Here is a 22167-nt window from a genome sequence, read left to right as displayed (position 1 = left end):
CAACTCAGCTGTTGGGTCTAGCTTCTTCTAAGCATCTTTGGTCACATGATAGTAAACTGGTGATCCAAAGATAGAGAAGTGACTCACACCTGATCGCTTCCCTGAAAAATACTCTATAGGTGTCTTCATCCCCAAAATACAATGAGGACTTCTGTTCTGAAGATACATTGCTGTATTGCATGCCTCAGCCCATAGATGAAGTGGTAGGCTTTGGTCATGCAACATCGCTCGAGCTGCTCCCACAATAGATCTATTCTTCCTTTTGGCCACCCCATTCTGTTGTGGGTTATGAGGTGCCTTGAGTTCATGTTAATTCCTTTTGAAGCATAGAAGTCTTTAAACTGCTTGGAAACATACTCTCCTTCATTATCACTCTGCAAGGCCTTTATGTTCCTCCCTGATTCTTTCTCTGCCAAATATTTGAAGTCACAAAACTTCAAGAAGATTTTATCCTTCTTTTGCATGAAGTAGGCCAAACATCTACGAGAAAAATCATCTATAAAAATAACAAAGTACCTTTGCTTCACGGTGGAGGGTTTAGAGAAGAGCCCACATACATATGAATGAACTCAATGTAGAACTACTCCTGCTCTACCATCCTGATCATGAAAGGAAGCCTTCGCATACTTACCTAGAGTACAACCTTTGCATGTGCTTGTCTGCTCCAGCTTGCACTTGGGTAATCTGGTAGAAATTTTTTGCATGATCTTCAAGGCCCCATGATGCAATTTGCCGAGTCTCCTATGCCATAACTCGCCAACATCTTGGCCATGCACCACCTCTACCTTGGAACTGAGAGTAGCACAATATTCTACCAGTAACTTGTAGAGATTCTTAATTCAAATCCCAATCTGTTTGGTCTATCTAGTGCTGATATGCCTTAGGAAAATTTTTCTCAAACTAAAGACTACATCATAGCCTTTATCCTCAAGCATAACAATAGACACAAGATTCTTTTTCAGCCCTGGTACATACATAACATTAGAAAGAGTGAGGGGAGAACCATGCTCCCTCTAAAACATAACCATACCTCTACCCGAGACACAGTACTTTCTGTCATCACCCATCTCAATCCGTATCTAGAGATCCTTCTCCTCCAAAGTGCCAAAAAGATTCTTGTCACCTCACATCTGGAAAGAAGCTCCACTATCCAAATACCAAACACATCCCATGCTGAATGAAACCATGCATGCAATAAGCAAGAAATCCATCTTAAACTGTGAAGCTAGTGCATCACCATCAGATTCCTTGGAGGAACCTTTCTTGGACTTCTTCTTTGGGCAATTATTAATAGCATAATGACCCAACTCATGACAATAAAAGCATCTCACCTTCGACATGTCCAACTTCTTCCATCCTTGAGAAGACTTGGAATGGAATGCCTTCCCTTTCCCCTTCTTAGCTTTAGAAGCGAAAGCCATTTTCTCTTCATCATCATGTTTTGATGAAGAATCTCCATCCTTGGTGCTCTGTCTAATCTCCTCTTACATCAAATCTGACCATAGTCATTCCCAATCTGGTAGTTTGTCCCTTCCATTCACTGAGTCCTTGTAGTTATGCCAGCTCTTAGGAAGCCAAGGAGTGCTAGACTCACCATATCCTCATCAGCTGTAGTGACTCCTACACTTGCAAGCTCATCTCTGCTGGTGGTGAGCTTGTTCAAGAATGTAGAAATCGAGTCACCCTTCTCACACTTGATCTTTCGAAGCTTGTCCTTCAGTGCCAACTTCCTTTGATCACTGCTATTTTGATATAAATCTTTCAATATTTTCCACATTGCAAACGGAGATTCCTTCCCATGGAGGTTTGAGACTATGTGATCTCAAAAACCCTCCAAGAGAATTTTTCTAGCTATAGCCACACACTTACCCCATTCAACCAGCTCAGTCCTTTTAGTAGGCTTAGGGACTTCTTGATCAATGAAATCCTTAAGACCATTATCTTCCAAAACTACCTCCATGCGATCCTTCCAAGCTATATAGTTTGAGCTGCCATCAAGGGCATACTCAAGTCTCAAACCATTGAATGCCATCGATGAAATATATGTGAAAAGAACTTGAGATCTATATCAAGAATAAGAAACTTCGAATTCCTCATGCTAGTATATTGTTCTTACTTGATCACCTGTGCTCTAATATCATGTAGAAATTTCACCTGTAGAACAAACTGATATATGCAATGTCCTAAAGCATAATAAGTGTTCTACTTCTACAAAACATTAAGCGAAAGCATAATCAAATTCATGAGAAACATGAAGTAGAAACATACTTAACTGATCAAGAGAAATAATCACACATAACATAAGATATATCCAGGGGAAAGCACCAGCATAAAACCCCAACCATGTACTATCAATCAAGTAGAAATCCTCTTCATAATACAAAACGAATCAGCTCTCAAGTTATCCAGTTCTCAATGAACTATGAAGATATGTCTCATGAACCAGCCAAGCCTTATATATATAGGCTTTACCTATGGTCCAACTATGCAATCCTTGAGGACACTAGTTCCTCAACCATGCAAAAAATACTTACTAGAAATAGTCAAGCATCTGATAGTACATTGTCCCACATTTGATCTCAACCGGGTCTCTGACAGAACTGACATGCAATGGTTATCCATGAGTGAATTCTTAGTTATCTAAAATAATAGTTCTCACATGCATGCAAGCATTAACAAACTATATTTTATTATTTTAACAACTTGTTAAAATAATCTAACTGGACTTGACTAGTTAGAACTAAGTCAACTGATTCTCTCAATATAGAACTCATACTTATTCCCTCAATCAGTGGAGGAAATTAAGGATAAATTCCTCAATAAGTGGGAAAACTCATGTGCATGCTCACAAACACTTCAAATTCGAATTTCCTTAACTAATTAACTCAACTGAATTAATTAATTAATATTTCCAACTGCTGTTAAGATCAAAATTAATTTTACTTCCTATAGATAGACTAGGGACTGTTATAAATAGGAAGGGACCCAGAAATGCTATTTTTAGAACTTTCTATTTTTAGCATTTTCACCTCTCACCCAATGTGGCCAATGACCTCATTGGCCAAACTGCTATTTTTAGACATGCTATTTTTAGCAGGTCTATTTTTATCACATTCTAAATTTAGCATTTCTTATTGCACACTTTTCAACAATCACTTCCAAATAGGGTAAATTTGGGAGATGTCCTTATTAGAGGGGAAACACTATGGGGTGTCTCTTCTTACGCAGGAACATCTCAACATTCCTTGTCCATGGGATATTTTATGGTGTTAACATTGATTTGATGCCATTTTAAGGCAACTACATAAAAACTAAATCATTCACCAATTCATAGCCTAACCTATGTCCAAAAATGTGGATAACTGCAATATCTTTAGAGGGTCCTTTTTTTAAGTTATATGCTTGGAGATTGTTATTTGTTTATTAGGTTAGAGATTCAAAGGGTAGTAATGAATTATTGTTGTGGGCAGCCAAAATATTGAACAGAATTGGGTTTGCAGTTTCAATATTCAGAGCAATAAGTTATTCTTTGACCTCCAGGTTCAGTTGAAAATATATTTTTTTCATTTTGAAATCATTTTCATTTCTGGAAGCAAGCATTTTTCTTTCCTTATCATTCTTCTTTGCGATCACAAGTTTACAAGGTATAATTCTGAAGTGGAGGGAGATGACCACATTGTATTTATGTAGGATTCATCATATTTGTTTGAGTATTTCTCTATGCATGATAGTACGCACAAATGATCAAGAATAATGATCAATTCTTGATAGACCTTGTTTCATTGTCCATGTTGAGTTGGACCTAAAGCTTTATAGAAACATTTTCCTTAATGCCATTTCATAGAAACATATAATCGAGCTTAGGATTATCGGATGCCCCCATCACTTTGTTTATCATTTAGAACGAAGATACAATACATTCATCTATTTGAAATCTGAGTGCCTTTAGAGCTAGAACTTTGTAGCAATACTTGCAATAGTATCAAACTTGAGGGCTTTATATGAAGACACGAAGAAAGAGGGTTGTGTATAGGGAAGTGCAAGACACATGTTTGATACTTCCACACATTTTGAGGGCATGCCAATAGAAATGTCGTTGTTGTTGGATACACTGGCATTGGCTAGTTTCATAAAAGTTCTCTGTCAAATATGTTGTTTTCATGAAGTAATATTTCCAACCAAGAGGATAAAGACTTGGCATGCTTAGGACATAGTGGTGTTGTTTCTTGCATGTATTTGTGATTTATTAGTATTCCACCACTAATAACTTCATTACATAGCTTCTCATTTAGTAATATATTGCAATAATGACTTGTTAATGGAAAAAGATTTCAGTTTGTTTGAATGCCATAAACTGGAAGAAAATTTAGCTTTGAATTAGGAAATGGAATATATTTTGAAAAATATGTTTTTTGATCAAATATTATACAGGCCCATTGCATGATCATTAAAAAAAATATTCATGACAATAAGCAATGATTTTGGACAAATGAATTGCATAACTCTCTAGATCAAAAAAATGTTAGCATATTCAGTTTTGTGTACATTAGAGAAAAATGAATGAGTAACATTAAGTTTTCTTTGAATATTTATAGAATCATTTTAGAGATTTTAAATGGAAATTGCATGTGCTAATCTTGCTCAATTAATTACAGGGAAAAAAAGGGGCATACATAATTTGTTGGCTTTTGGTAATTGGATTCCTCTTCTCTTAGAATGGTACGTTAACAATTGAAGATTACTATGTTGAAGCTATATTCCCGGTTAGTATTGCAATTTATAAAGTTTTGTCTTATTATTTTCTACTTTATTGTTGTGATCTTGTGTCAGCAATAATTTGCTCCACCCATTAGATTTCTACTGACTAGTTTAATTGTTGAAGTGTCACTGCTTCTTAAAGATAACTAGAGGAAATGATACAACTACACAAGTGAAGCATGAAACATTCTTAATAGAAATTTCTAGCTCTGATGTGTTTGATTATATTGGATAAAATCAAAATTGTAATGTACATTAATCATGGGAATTCAAAATATTGGGATAGAAATGTGTGTGTCTATTTGCATTTATTACTTTAGTTGAAGATAACATTTCATGAACAAATGTTGTACACTAAGAACATAGTAGGTACAAAATTTAGTCTATGGTGATGTTTGCTTTGTTTATATAGGTCATTTGGCCACATAGTGGCCATTATTGCCCAACTAAAGAAAACTTGTTCGAGTTTCTTGCTTTTATGGGGAAAATGACATTAACAATATTGCTGATGTTGAGGTATATATCGTATAAATCTTTTATAGTCTACTTTATTTTATATTCTAGTGTTCATCGACTTTCATCTCTTATACTTTGCAATGTATCTTTTTTTCAGGAAAGGAACTTAGTATTGATGGTAAGAAGCATGAATTGAAGAAAGAGGAGAACAATAACACTAGAACGACAAAATGAAAATTAAAGAGAAAGATAAGAGGATTGGTCAAGTGGTACCCATAGAGCCAATATTCTGCATAAGACACACATAAAGACTAATGGTCAATTTTTTAGAGTTGGTGAATTCACCTGCAATGCCTTGGCAACAAAATGATAATTTTTTGAAGTGATGAAACAATATTTCATGTGTAAATTGTATTCCAACCCATATTAAGTTCGAAACTCATATTGTAATACTTGATATTTTATATAATATACTTTATGTGGTTGGAATTATTTATAGTTGCAATTGATATTACTTAGTATTGTAATTAACATATGTAACTTCGTGTTTTCATATTATATGAACATGTAGCTTGTATGCTATTGTTTTTTTAATTTAGTTGCAAAATCATACAAATTAATTTATGCTAATTAATAATGAAAACATAAAATCAATCTAAAACTACTACATTAGCAATTTATGTTTATTAATGATGAACACATAAAATGAATATAAGACTAAATTAGTTGCTTATAACGATCGTTAATGAAAATAAATGAAATGAATATAAACTACTAAGTAGTAATTTATATAATGAATATGATACTACCAAAAAATATAAATAACTAATGCAAATGATAAATTCGTTTCTACAAATGACGACTAAATTTTGCATATATACGACTATTAGTAGCTAATTTAAAGTATCTTACAACACGACTAAAATTTAGTCATATATCTTTGGTCCTTAATTTCTTTCAAACGATGACTAAATTTTGCATATATACGACTATAAGTAGCTAATTTACAGTATCTTATAACACGACTAAAATTTAGTCATATATCTTTGGTCATTAATTGCTTTCAAGCGATGACTAAAATTTGCATATATATGACTATTAGTATCTAATTTACAACATCTTATAACACGACTAACATTTTGGTCATATTTATTTGGTCATTAATTGGTTTTTTCGGGTGATCTTTTAGTAATATATTTGTTGTATATTTAGTCATTAATTGTGATAATTAATGACCAAATCAATGATTAAATTAATGACTAAATTAATGTCTAAATTAATGACTAAATTAATGACTCAATATATTACTAGACAATAAAAATGAGACAACCAATTAATGACTAAGCTAAAAACGACTAAAAGTTGGTCATGTTATAAGATACTTTAAATTAGCTACTATTGGAAACCAACTAAAAAATAGTCATTTATATGAAAATTTTAGTCCTTTTCTTAGTAATTAATTAGTCATTTTCTACTGATGTAGAAAGATCTTGCAGAGAGGCATCGCAGTAGCTAGGAGAGATGATGTTGGGCCAGTCTGGGACCATGCAACCCTAACGAAGAGTTAAAAGGGCCAGGGAAAAGTAGAAAAGATGCCTGTCACTCAGAATCTAGAACTGTTGGGAACAGTTAGAACTGTCGGGAACTACTGGAACAGCTAGGATAGCTGACACAGAGGGCAGAGAAGCTGATGTGGGGCTGACATAGAGTCTAAAAGGCTAACGCAGAGCCTACTCAGGGCCAAAGAAGAAATAGTTGGGGTTCACCGGTCTTGTGTCAGATTAGTCGGAATTCTGCCGGGTGAAGCGAGGTAAAATTCACTCAGTTTTTCCGCTATTATTTTTCTCTGTAAAGGATTTATAGATGAGAATCCTAGATTTGTAATCAGATATTTCTCCTCCATAATAATAAACCCTCAGATCTGTTGCACTGTTTTCTCACATTGGGCTTATTTGGGGACTATTGTGTCCAAAAATAAGTGTCCTATGTTGTTATGAAACCAACTCACAAAAAGATAGAAAAGAGAGATCCACGCCTTAGAATTCAGCCTCTTCGAGGGGGCAACCTCCTTTACATTACATAAATGAACAATTCTTGTATGATACAAATGACAAAACCTCCTTTCTATATATAGGATTCTAAGGAGTCACAATATCATCCAGCCGACCTAACAATAATAATATAAAGCCACAAAAATAACAATAGAGGGATTCTAAGGGGCACAGAAATAACAATATGGGGGTAATAGGGGCACAAAAATATAAATAAGGGGTATAACTACAATAGTAATGGGGTAATCACTAGTATTATAGGGACCCAACATGCCCCTCTCCTTCAAAAAAGTGTTGTCCTCAACGCTTAAGAAGTTCTGGATACTTCTGCATAAAATTCTCATCCTCCCATGTGGAATCTTCAGCGGATAAGTTCTTCCACTTGATAAGATACTCTGAAATTGATCGATTTCATAGCTGTCAAGTTCTTGTTTCTGTGACTGCTTCTGGTTCCAATATAATTTTTCCTTCCTCGTCAAGTTCTAGAAATATTGTTTGAACTGGGAGCTTGTCGCCTATAACCTTCTTTAAACATGAAACATGGAAAACTGGGTGCAATCGAGAAGCTGCAGGAAGCTCCAATTTGTATGCCATAGTACCAATCTTTTCTAACACCTTGTACGAACCATAATACTTTGGTGATAATTTATTATCCTTCTTAGCTTGCTTTAGGGACATTTGCTTATATGGTTGTAGCCGTAGGAATACCCAATCACCTACATCAAAACTTCTTTCACTGCGATGTTGATCTGCCTGTTGTTTCATTCTATTTTGTGCCAACACGAGGTTATCCTTTAAGAGTTGGAGGACTTGTTGTTGATGTTCGATGTGGTGTTCCACTGCCTGAACCTTAGAATTTTCTCTTAAATATGATGTGATTGATGGTGGTTGGTACCCATAAAGTGCCATAAATGGGGTCATTTTTGTTGATGTATGGAAGGAAGTGTTATACCACCATTCAGCCAGAGGCAACCATTTGACCCATTGTGTCTGTTTATCAGATACAAAGCAACGAAGATATCCTTCCAAACATTTGGTTACTATCTCAGTTTGCCCATCAGATTGAGGATGATAAGATGAGCTATGAGCTAACTGAGTACCAAGACAAGAAAATAATTCTGTCCAAAAATTTCCAGCGAAAATGGGATCTCTGTCACTTAGAATAATCTTTGGATTTCCATGTAGCTTTTGAACTGTTTCCATAAATGCAGTAGAAACTGTACTGGCTTTAAATGGATGTGATAATCCACAAAAGTGTGCATACTTGGTAAGTCTGTCAACTACCACCATGATGACACTCTTTCCCTCAGACTTGGGTAAACCTGTGATAAAATCCATTGAAACCTCCTCCCAACGTTGGCTTGGAATGGATAAAGGTTGTAATAGACCTAGTGTCTTAATTGTTTCAACTTTATTTTGTTGGCAAACCAAACATTCCGCCACAAACTTTTGAATATCTGATTTAAGACCATCCCAAAAAAATTCCTTCTTAACCCTGTGGTAAGTTTTTAAAAATCTCGAGTGCCCTCCTAAGGGAGAAGTGTGCAATTCCATAAGAATCTTTTGTTTTACCTGGGAATTCTTACAGAGATATAAGCGATCTTTGTACCATAACGAATCATTTTGCCAGCTAAATGTATCATAAGTACTGGAATCTTGTTGTAGCTTTCGAATAAGTGCCCACACTTCTTCGTCATTCTTCCATTCCTCCTTTGCTTCGTTTATCCAATCTGGTTGGATAATAGAGATGGCACACAACAATGCTTCCATATCCTCATCTTTTCTTGAGAGCGCATCTGCCACCACATTTTGCTTCCCTTTTTTGTAGATGATTTCAAAGTCATAACCCAACATCTTTGTGACCCACTTTTGTTGCTCTTCAGAGGATAATCTTTGTTCTAAAAAGTATTTAAGGCTATCATGATCCGTTTTTACCTTGAAGTGTCTTCCCATTAGGTAGGGTCGCCATTTCTTAAGTGCATGGAGTATTTCCAACATTTCCTTCTCATAAATAGCTTTGCTTAAAAACTTTCCCTTGATTGGACGACTTTCAAAAGCAATGGGTCTTTCATCTTGCATTAAAACAACACCAATTCCATTTCCTGAAGCATCACATTCCACAATAAAGGTTTTTGTGAAGTCCGGTGTAGCTAAGACCGGTGCTTGGCACATTGCCTCTTTAAGATGTTTAAAGGCCTTTGTTGCTTCCGGAGTCCATGAAAATGAATCTTTCTTCAATAATATTGTTAGAGGTGTTGCTATTCTCCCATAATTCTTAATGAACTTGCGATAATACCCTGTCAACCCAAGAAAACCTCGCAGATGCTTTATGGATGTGGGAATTTTCCATTCCTTAATGGCTTTAATTTTGCTAGGGTCTACCTTAACTCCTTCATGATATACAATATGACCCAAATATTCCACCTCCTGGACTCCAAAGAAACATTTGGATCTTTTTGCATATAATTGTTTCTCCTCCAATAGTTGTAGCACCTTGTCAACATGTTCAACATGCTCCTTCCAAGACTTTCTGTAGATTAGTATATCATCAAAAAATACTAACACAAATTTTCTAAGGAATGGTTTGAAAATTGAATTCATCAAACCTTGAAATGTTGAAGGTGCATTGGTAAGGCCAAAAGGCATGACCAAAAATTCATAATGACCCTCATGAGTTCTAAATGTCGTTTTTGGAATGTCTTCAATCTTCATTCTGATTTGATGATATCCCGAACGAAGATCCAACTTGGTGAAGTAAATTGATCCATGCAATTCATCCAGTAATTCATCAATGACAGGAATGGGGAACTTATCTTTAATAGTGAGCTTGTTGAGCTCCCTATAATCTGGACACATGCGCCATGATCCATCCTTCTTGTTCACCAATACTACTGGAGCTGAGAAAGAACTTTGACTCGGTTGAATTATACCAACCTCTAGCATTTCTGCAACCATACGTTCAATTTCACTTTTTTGGACATATGGATATCTGTACGGCCTGATGTTTGGAGGAACACTTCCTGGAATTAGATGAATAGCATGATCATGATCATGCATAGGTGGGAGACCTTTGGGAGTCTCAAATACCTTGGAATGATTCTCCAAGACTTTTTGGAGATCTAGAGAAATAGATGATTCCAATGTGGAAACATCTAGCGAACATAATTGTGCAATGACACCTCTTTGCTCCTTTTTTAGAAGCTTTGTCATGCCATTAGAGTTGATTATCTTTCCTGGTTTCCCTGCAATACCCCTTAATTCAACTTCCTTTCCTTCCACAGAAAATTTCATGAAAAGTTCTTGAAAATTAAAAGCTATTGTACCCAAGGATTGTAGCCATTGGACTCCTAGTACAACATCAGCACCTCCCATTGGAATGGAAAGCATTGGGCTAGTCAATACATATTCTCCCATGGATAGCTTGATATTATGGCACTTTCCAGAAAAATTTATTGTTCCTCCATTTGCAATCATCACTTGACACTCTGGTGCTGGATATAGGAAGCAATTCAATTCTTTTGCTACCCTACAATGAATAAAATTGTGGGTGCTTCCTGAATCAATCAACACTATTACCTTTTTCTTCTTGATGGTTTGAGGAGTGGTAATTCCCGCCAATGCATTACAAGATATGGTCGGATTTATTTGTTCTTCATATAGGCTTTGTTCCTGGAATATATCCTCTTCTTTTGACCTTTCTTGCTCCTTTTCTTCTTCCTCTTCACAATCTATGTAGAATAATTTCTTCTCAACACACTTATGACCTTTTGTGTATTTGCTATCACAATTGTAACAAAGCCCTTTTGCTCTTTTTTCTTCCAATTGTTGTGGTGTCAACCTTGTAGGTTGTGGAAGACTATGGGCAACACCACTTCCGTCTTTATAGTTGTGAATGGTATGCTTCCTAGTTGCCATAATTTTGCTTTCCATTTTTCTTGCTAACCTGAATGCCTTCTCTAATGAATCAGGTTCCCAAAGGCGCACATCATGTTGGATATTATCCTTTAAAGACCCTATGAACACATCAATCCTATGCTCCTCTGGAATATCTTTTACCCTTATGTTCAATTTTTGGAACTCCTCAATGTGCTCCATTATTGAACCCTTTTGTTTGAGACTTATCAATTGGCTAAAAAAAGTGTTGCTTTTTGTATCCTCATAATGTGCTATCAATTCTTTCGTAAAAATTGCCCAAGTGATAAATTGTTTACGAGAACAAAGCCATTGATACCATACAAACTGATTTGGTTCCAAATATAAAGTTGCCATACGTACCTTTTGTGTGTTTTGCACATTATTGAGATCAAAGAATTGCTCCATCTGTAATATCCATGTGGCGGGATCCTTGCCATCAAACTTCCTCATATCGATTTTTGGAACATGGTGAGTCTTCGATCCAACATTAGCGTCTATGTTATCATGATTAACATTTATTTTGTTCTCATCATGAGTTTCCTTTACTACCTTTTCACCATTAGTGACACTTTCTTGTAGCAACTTCTTCAATTTTTCCATATCTGTCTTCAAATCTATCTTCAAATCTGCCATGTCTCTCTTCAAATCTGCCTTCGAATCATCCATCTTAGCTTCCATGCCCTTTATCTTAGATTCCACGCCACTTATCTTAACTTCTGTTAGCTTTTGTGAGCATGACATTTGTTGCACTTGTTCTTGTAATTTTGATATATCATGTAGCATTTCTTCTTCTTCTTCATGAGTCATGCTAGAGCTTTCAGGTTCCTTACTAGGTGTTTGCATTTTCTTTCCTCAGGGCATCAGTTACCGATAATAATGCTTTACTATGCCCTTTGAATTCCGTTAAACCAAGCTTACATAAAAATTAAAAAAAAAAACTACACACCTTTTTTCACTTTATAGAAGCCTGATATTTAATCTGATGTATCTCTTTAATTTCAAATCATCCAGTTCTGAAATTGCTACTTGCAGTAGCCTTCTGTGTCCTCTTTCCAATGCCACAAGTCTGAGCCAAATTGGATTCTCCAAGGAAGCGTTATGTGAAATCTCCCACAGTGACTTGCTTTTAGACTGGTTCAGTAGAGCGAACTTGTATGACGTGCCACGAGTCACTGTTTCAACCTTTGAATCTGAAACACACATACAAGAAACTATAGTCCGTCCTATTTCTGTACCTTTTTACAAAATTTCAATCCGATCCTCAGAGAGCGAGTTATGAAGATTTTCCCCAGGTCACCTTTTTTCAATGTAATTCAGGAGTCTACAAAAAGGCCAACTTCCTCAGATCATATCTCCGAAAATATCGCGCGAAAAGCTCTGAAATTCGGACCCAAGATGCAGCGCCAATTCTTCTCAAATGGGTTTTTCTTGCGACTTCTGAAACGTCACAGAAAAAAAAGTTATAGCGAAAATTCCACGATGACCTGTTTGGAGCAGCGAAACCCTAGAATCCAAAGCTCTGATACCAAATGTTATGAAACCAGCTCACAAAAAGATAGAAAAGAGAGATCCACGCCTTAGAATTCAGCCTCTTCGAGGGGGAAACCTCCTTTACATTACATAAATGAACAATTCTTGTATGATACAAATGACAAAACCTCCTTTCTATATATAGGAGTTTAAGGAGTCACAATATAATCCAGCCGACCTAACAATAATAATATAAAGCCACAGAAATAACAATAGAGGGATTCTAAAGGGCACATAAATAACAATATGGGGGTAATAGGGGCACAACAATATAAATAAGGGGTATAAATACAATAGTAATGGGGTAATCACTAGTATTATAGGGACCCAACATATGTATCTTATTCTTTGCTCTGTTTTTTGTTTCATGAGATCAAATATTCAATTAGTGTAGTTTTCAAAAGCAATTTTCTTCAATATTCAGAAGAATAACCTGATGAATGTAGTTTAAAAGATTAGGTAGGTGAAGTAGATATGGGTTCACTCAAGTCTAGGAATTTTCACATGGTATTAGAGCATTGATTTTGAAATAGGAAGAGAAGATCCTGTACTGAGCAGTGAGGTCGACAGTTGCACTTGGAATAAATTTGAATCCTCTTAAAGGGATTACGCAGTCCTTTTTGGGAAGTAGATCAGAGGAAATCTGTCTCTGAGTGAGATGACAGAGAGGTACGATTTCTAGTTCGTGAGTTTGTAGAGGTAGAGGGAGTGACGCGGAGCCTCAACACACCCACGTCAACACAGTGCTTGAAGGGTGCAATTTCTACTGGGGCAAAAATACGCTAGAAAATAACGAAGACATGTAGAAGGGGAATTTTCTCCTCATAGAAATTTCTGCCAGAAGTTTCGATTTTCTCACTTGTTGAGAAGCTGAGCAGTGCTAAGCAGTGACTAGAGGAGTCAGTTCGACAGTTGGGTGAGATGGCATCACATGGGCTCAGATATCAGGGCAGGTTGGAAGGAGCTTCCAACTATTCATATGGAAGACCAGAATCATATTTGTTCTAGAGAAACATGATCTCGATACCTACATCAATAGTGTTGTAGTTGTTACTACTGACAATGATCAAAAGAAGAAGTACAAAGTTAAGCAGGGGAAGGAAAAGAGGTTAATTCTCGATGGAGTTCGAGATCATGTGGTCTCACACTTGCAGGTAAAGGATACAACCCAAGAGACATGGGAATCCTTGTCTTCAATGTTTGAAGGCTCTTCCGAACAGAGGAAGATATATTTGAGCATAAGTTGTAGCGGACTTTGATGTAGAAAGAAGAAGGGTTGAACCTCTATTTTCAACATCTTCAAGACACTAGAGACCAAATTTGTGCAATTTGGTCCACTCTTCAGCCAACCGCGACGGTGAGGATAGCCATGAACAAAGTCTTAGAAGAATGGCAAGTTTTTGTCCAAAGCATATTGGGCAGAGAAAAACTACCTTCATGGGAGGAGATGTGGGTGACTCTTCAACAAGAGGAGTTAAGGAGGGACCTAGTGAAGGTCAACTCACTGGCAACAGTGGGAGTGGCACAAATACAAAGGAGGAGTAGGAGAATCTAGCATCGAAGGGAGACCAGAAGCCAACGTGAAAGAAGGAAATTTTGAAGGTGAAATGTTTCAGCGGTGGCAAGTTGGGCCACTATACATCCCAGTGTCCTTTGAAGAAAAAGGACAAGGATGAGAAACATGATCCTAATGTTGCTTCAACAAATATTAACGAGGATGAGTTTACCATGAGTGCCCATGCATCTCCAGGAGGGAGATGGGGCAATATTGAGCTATAGTTGGGAGGACTACATGTGGGTTGGATCCTTGAGGATTCCACCTCTTGGATCAATTCCTTACTATGGGTGCTCAAGATTCAACAATAGAGAGATGGACTTAGTGTAAGATGATGCAGTGGAGTGTTTGGAGGATAGATATAGTGGCTTGGGACTAGAGACTAATCAGTGCAGTGCGAGGTCGGTAGCAGTGTAGCTGGCACAATATAGGGGTCAACAATGATGTAGAAGATTCAGAGGGTCAACAACAATCAGTTTTCAACATTCATTGTATTAAGAACATTTAAGTTCAACTAATTTTGGATGTTTTTGAGTTGCTTCTCTTAGAAACCAAGTTGCAGTATGGGTGCAATGTTAGCAGTGGTAGTGCTAGGAGCATAGTAGTTGCAATGTTTGAGAGGGAACTATAGTACAGATGCAGCAGTGTCAGTTTCATTGGAAATAGTATAGTAGCATCAGTAGCACAATGTTGGTGGTAGAAATAGTGTATAAAGGAGGTGCTTCAGAAACAAAGCAGCATGCAAGTGGACATTGTTGCTAGAGCACTTTCCTCGCTAAGAGGGAGTGTTAGTTTTTGGTAGCATCGAAAATCCTCTAGTTTTGAAAAATTAGTGGAGAGGCTAAGGCACATGGGTTCTAAAGAACCGAAAAATTATTTGGTGAAATTCCACCCGGATTGTATTTTATTAAAATAATTAATATTTTTAATGGAGTTCCTAAGTCTAAAATTAGATAAATTAAAATATTAATGGGTATTAATTAAAATATGGGTGAGAATGATATAGAAATCAAATCAAGTCATGTTTTAATCTTATCCATTGATTAGAGACTCAATCTGGGTCGTTGAAGACTCAATAGGAAAAGTATTAAATGGAAGGTTGGGGTTCATTTGGAAACAGAGAGAGAGAGAGAGAGAGAGAGAGAGAGAGAGAGAGAGAGAGAGAGAGTTGATACAGAGTTCTATTTTTGGGGCTAGGAAGCTGAGAAATTCAAACTAAGTGATAACTTAGTAGTAGAGGGGCAGTGAGAATCCAAGAGAAGGGCTTTCTAGACAATATTGATAGAGAAGTGAAGATAGCTTGCATAGAGGTAGCGCAGTAGCCAAGAGAGTTGACACTGGGCCCAGCTAGGCCCACACAGCCTTAACGCAGAGCTAGAAGGGCTAGCACATAGTAGAAAAGTTATTTTTCACATAGAATCCATAACTGTCGGGAACAATCAAAACTATTGAACCAACCAAGATAGCTGATGTAGAGGCCAGAGACATTGATGCAGGGCCAAGGCAGCAATAGTCAGGGTTAGCTAGCCTTGTGCTGGGTCAACCGTAATTTTGCCATGTGAAGTGAGGTAAAACTCACTTAGATTTTCCACCAATATTTTTCTCTGTAAAGGATTGCTAGATGACCATCCTATATTTGTATTTAGATCTTTCTCCTCCATAATATAAGCCCTCAAAACTGATGCATTGGTTTTCCCACATTGGGTTTTTCCGAGGACTATTGTGTCCAAAAATAAATGTGTCCTATGTATCTTGTTCTTTTCTTTGTTTTCTATTTCATGAGATCAAATATTCAATTAGTGTAGGATTTATAAGTAATTTTCTTCAATATTCAAAAGATTAACTTAATGAATGTAATATAAAAAATCAAGTAGGTGAAGTAGATTCAGGTTTGCTGCAATAGGGGTCCCTTCGAGTCTAAGAATTTTCACACAAGATACCTAGCTACACAAGAGAAAGTAATCACTCATTTTTAGGACACTTTGAGATTGCTAGGGGATGAAAGCTAGAAAGCATGCCAAAGGAGATGGGGCATCCTACCAGACAACCTAAAGATCATGGAGTATCATTCCCCTGAAAGAATGAGGGATGCACTAGAGAGGATTCCACCTATATAAGAAGGCACTATAAAGGCTCAAAATCAATTGGATTAGCTTGAAATTCATTCCACCATTGCTCTTGGCTATGTTAGAAGGAAGAAAGGAAGAAGAAAAAAGAAAGTGGGAGGAAATAGAGAAGCATGGAGAATTTTATCCATAATTGGAGAATACATCAACAGAAGCCTGGAATGTTAGAGAGGCCACAAGAGCAATGGAAGACATGTACATAAATTAATTTTCTCAGAGGATGAGAAACGATTTCAGTAGGGGGTGATGATGAGGCTCATAAGTAGGTAAATTATATGGACATTAATGCCACTCTCCAGCTTATTAATATAAACTTTACTCACATTTATTTACATGTTCTGTTATATTTTTCTTAGTGAGAAGGGTAAAGATGAGATGTTATGTCATGTGGTCTAATGTGCATTGATTGCAGGATTTGGAGCAATTTTGGCTAATGTAATTGCAAGAACTTGAAGTAGACAAGAAAGATGGATTTTAGGAGATTGGATCTCCCTCCTTATCTCCTCACTCACTCGAATATTCCTCCACCGGATCTCATCATCTCAGAGTTACAAGCAGCCAAGCCATCGAGGTCATTGGTAGCCAAGCCAATGATAGTTGAAGACAAGTTTATCTCGAGTTGGGAGACAAGCCTCCCTAAATTAGCTATTAATAACTCTATTTTTCCTGCATTCAACTCATCTTTTCCATGTATAAATGAAATTATGCATAAATGAAGAAAAGCGTGTATGTTGTTGTAAGAGCTTCTAATCTACAGCGATACCTCATATCACCAACCACATCCAAGTCTTCTCCGCGTTCGTTGCCAAAGTCCACCAAACCATAATCCGAATTCTTGTTTTTTAAGCAAAGTGGACATTTTCCTTGAGCAAGTCCAACCATCTTGAAGCCTTGGACTAAGCCTTGGGTAGTGTGCACCTCCTCTATGCCTAATTTCACCATAAGAAACCTTTCCCACACTTCATTCCACCTTTCCTACCTCCTTATAAGCTTTCAACCTATTTCCTGTAGTAAAATAGGGCATCATGTAGTAGAAATAAGACATCCTGCAGTACTACAGAAAACCCTATAGCAGCCTGTTTTAAGCCTGTATTGAGCATAAATGGTCATCTGAGCTTAGCTTAGGCCTCCACTTGGCTTCCATACCCTTCACACCATTTCAGACATGTTTCCCCATACCTGTCTCCCCTATCAAATAAAAAAGTGGTTAAATTAGAATTTGCATTCATAAAAATGAACATCAAAAAGATCTTTTCTGCAATTTCTAAGTTAGCACATGCATGCAGCAGTCACATTAGTTCTTAGATAAAATTCCATGCTCATTTAGTCCAGATAACTAGATGTTATATACAATGTTAAGTTAGGTCTCTTTTGCAGGCAAACTGTGTAGATGCTCAGCTCGATGATTTCATGTCACTTTATAGCACCTTCCAATTCAACACTTTTCCTAGAGTAGGCAACATTCCCTTTTTGTACTAAGAGCAATTTTCCCCTTTCCATTTAGTATTCGAACTCCTTGTAGTCAATAGAAGACTGGTTTGAAAAACCCTAGTGGTCTGTCACCCTAGTTGATGAGTGACAAGAGTAAACCATTGCATATACTATGTATACAGAACTTTCACCTCCAAGTTTGTATGAACCTCGGGTTGATGAAGTAAAGTTGGTAGCCCTAGGATTTGCAACATTCTTGTTGCAATATTGGTGCTCATCATTGACTATGATGACCTCATATACTATTTGAATGAGTACGGTAAGCTCTTACCTCTTGTTCTGTAGATGTGTGCAGGGTGGTGGCACTATTTAGGGAGGAGGAAACTGCATCCATTTGTAACTTTGGTTGTTAGCACTACTTCACTTCCCACAATGATCCATTCTAGTCCCTTCCTCTAGGATCCTTCTTTTAGTAGGTACTGTCATTGACTAACCTCCTCCTGTGTCACCGAATTGATATTTTCTACCACTCCTCAATGTGATATCCTCTAATCCCCCTATTCCATTCTTATCCCTTCCTCTATTATGCGTAGATTTTGATACACCGATAGTTTCTACCGCCACCATTTTTTCTTTTTTTTTTTTCATTTATTCCTCAAAAAAACTCCCAAGCCTCCTTCACTCCCTCATCTGGGTGAGCTACCTAGCCGCTCATGGTGTCAGATTTTAATGGAAAAACATTATGGTAATACAAAAACATCTTAATCGGTAACGATAATGATCTTACAAATATACCCCCTGGAACTTTAGAAACTTTCATTCCATTGTAGTGCAATATTCCATCAATTCTATAACGAATTCCATAACATATCCTTCTAATGCGCTGTCAAACAAAAACCAGTAGCACGCAAAATCTTATTTCTTACTGCTTCGAACCGATGTACCTTTTTAGGCATCCACCTCCTTGGCCCATCATGGAAATGTGCAGGCTTAATATCTATTAACCTTTGTACCCACTCTTTCAAAATATTAGGAAAAAATATAAAGAAGATTTTTTGAAAATTAGTATACACATACTTATTGCAGCCATTTTTCCATGCTTTGATCCTTATCTCCAATTTCTTTTGCAGGAAACTTGCGCTCCTTTTTATTAAGCCAGTGAGTGATCTCGCTCCTGTCAGGATTCCAGAATTTCCACATCCTCAAAATACAGTCTCATCTTGGTCCCAGTAACAGAACCATTTATTGGTGCATAGGATGTTGACAGACTCGGGATATATGACACAATGGCAAACAAAAACCCACTTAGCATCAACCCTTTCAGTAACACTCACAAGGTGAGTGAAGTCTCACCCAAGATGCTAATGGGTTACTTTCAGAACTAGGTTTTCGTAATCAAATGGGATTATCTTAAGGTTATGAAACATTACTCCTATTTGGCAGAGGCCAAAACACTCTATTGTTATCATGCATTGTGCTCCACACCAGACCTCAAATCCGTCAAATTTTTAACAGACCTATCATGACTATGTGCAATGTAATAGGACCATGTGAACCTTTAACATACCGACCAACATACAATAGTCATGCAAACAACATTGATTGGTCACATTGACCCTTTATTCTAACACAATGATGACTACTTGACAGGCCTTAATAACAACAACATTATTGGGTCGTACAAGAACACATCATTGCTATAGGATACTATGAGGAAGCAAAAAATCAAGAAAAACATCATGATTAATCAACATACCCAAAATCCTTCAACGTTAATATCATCTTGACCTCAAATTGTAGATAGAATCCATCTTCGATATATATGCACAACAATGAAATATAGCATTACACTCAGACAGTTGTATAGAAAATGGAAAGAACAAAAATCATTTCATTAACAGTTGCAACCATAACAAAGATATATTAGTTCTGGTAATATTGGTCCATATGTATTAACAAAAAGGGGTGAAAATACCCAAAGTTACAAATAATAGTTTATTGGGCCCTCTGGCCATTAGTGAGATCATCCAAGAAAAAACAAGGGACCATTTGAACCACATTATGACATATCTTCCATATCTAATAGAATTTGCATTAACGTTTTTCAACAATGATCAACCTAACCATAATAACTAGATACTAAATACAAGGAGCCACTTTAACTCACATTACATAAATTAAACCAATAATTACCAACAATATATCATTCAACTCATAGTCTTCAACCAACTTCGCTTTGATCTTCGAAAAACCACTTTATAATACCCAAACGTTCCTCTTGAAGGTTCTCTTTTTCCTTCTCCTTTGGCTTAGTCGGCTTCCCAACCATTGAGATATTTCCCTGTTGCTAGCTAAGCTCTCCCACATGTAGTATAACCACCTCAAAATATCATTTTCCTAGGTTTGGCTCCATTCCGCGCAATGTCTCTTGCATCAAAATATCTACAATTTTTTGGTGGCCATGACCTCCTTGTTAAGTTTCCTCATCTTGAAAAATCATAACAGTCATTATCCTTAGTCAACGACCCTTTACTCCTTCCACTACTATCTTCCTATGACATAGTGTCATCCTTCGCCACACCTCGATCATTGCACCAGCCCCATGTTGCACTCTCCTTCTAACACTAACCCTCTATTGTGTGTCTATGTCATGTTCCTGTCACACGGAATCAGTCAAGGGTGCGGACACAGCTGACCTTCCTAGAAGTTTGAGACATTCTAATGACAAACAAAACAAACTGGAGCTATCCTTCTCTAAACATACATTATGATATGAGAAATCAAGTGTTTCGTTCTTACCTCTATCCAAACGCTGTTGTAGAAGTCCAAGCTTTGTTGATCCGGATGAGCTCCTCCCGTTCTCCAAAACCTGCAATCACCAACAGTCAAACAATTAAATAGCACCTAATTATAACATAAAACAAAGCATATTCAACATATATACCAAGGAGTACATGAAATAACCCATTAACAACAAGCTATTGAGAAGAATGGACCAATTTGCATTAAAGGTAATCAAAAGGAACCATTACAACCTGAGCCTTGGTGTTGTGCAAGCTCCTTCCAGGGTCCACAAGAGTCTTCCTCTACTTTGACAAAGCTCACCCACTTCCAAATAAAACAAGTAAAGATGACAATCTCTCCTCACAAGCTTCTAAATGGGAGTCCTAATTCCTGCAGCATTTACCCTTAGAAATCCATAGCTTTCAACCTTCTTCCTTCTGGCTCAATGCCTCTTTTTATAGTGCTCAAGAGGAAGTTAATCAGGTCCACCATCAATGGGATAGTCCCCTCTTTGGATGGGATCACTCCCTTATTGATGGGATAAGTTCCTCTTTGATAGGAGTGCATCAACCATCTGGAGGCGCTCAATACTCATCCAAGAATCTTCTAGAATGCTCTAGAAATGACCACAAGTAAGTTTTTGAAGATAAAACTTGCGCATTTTAACCTTTTTAGAGGGACGCACCTGCCCCTTTAGATACAGAGCGTCCTTGGACGCAGACCTTATGAACAAAAGGTGCGTACCCGCAGGCAAGGCTTGAGAGAACCTGCGTACCCAGAGATAAACATGTTTTATAAAGACTTTCTCTCTTTCTTGGAGTTTGATATGAATAGTAGAGGCATAAGACTTGCTCAAAAGGGTAGTATGACTGTTGATTGAGCCATACCGTCTGTAAATAGCCATGGTGACATTTTTTAGTGTAACAGATTGCCCCCTAAAGTGCAAAGCCTGGAATAGATTAGGGTTTTGTATTATCTAGGAAGGGTGAAGCGCTTTATCATTTCGAGGATTATCTCATGGAGAACCTGGTTGGAACCTGCAATTTTCAACACAAAACACATGGATAAGATTATATCATCACTGAGGTAGGCATTCCCATACTCAGATAAAAACTTTAACTAATAGACTAACTACTCTGATACAGAAATGATCTTGTAGTACATCATAATCATAAACTTTTGTAGACACAGTATGGGCGCAGCCATCTGTTTATGATTAGTCTACTTAGATAATGAATACAAAACTCCTCGCAGCCTGGACGGTAAAGATTTGATCCAGGGTCTTCATTCTTACTTCTCGAATTGGTACGATTCTAGCCATGCGAATAAATGAGTCGATGTCGAACATGGTAGAAACCACTTGATTACCAGTCGATGATGTGAAATGTTAACAAGCGTGAGAGAGACCACCAGTAATGTCAATGGTTCTCAAAGTACCCAGTACAATCCATGAGATGTGAATGAATGAGTTGGTGTCGAACATTTCACGGAATCCTTCGATCGAAAGTCAATGATGTAAACTGACGTCAAAGGCGAGAAACCTGCCATTGATGCATGCAGA

Source organism: Pinus tabuliformis, chromosome J (genome assembly GCF_031772625.1).
Source record: "Pinus tabuliformis cultivar Carrire ecotype Pingquan chromosome J, CPIR1, whole genome shotgun sequence".
Lineage (NCBI taxonomy): Eukaryota > Viridiplantae > Streptophyta > Pinopsida > Pinales > Pinaceae > Pinus > Pinus tabuliformis.
Note: the sequence above shows the minus strand (reverse complement) of the source record.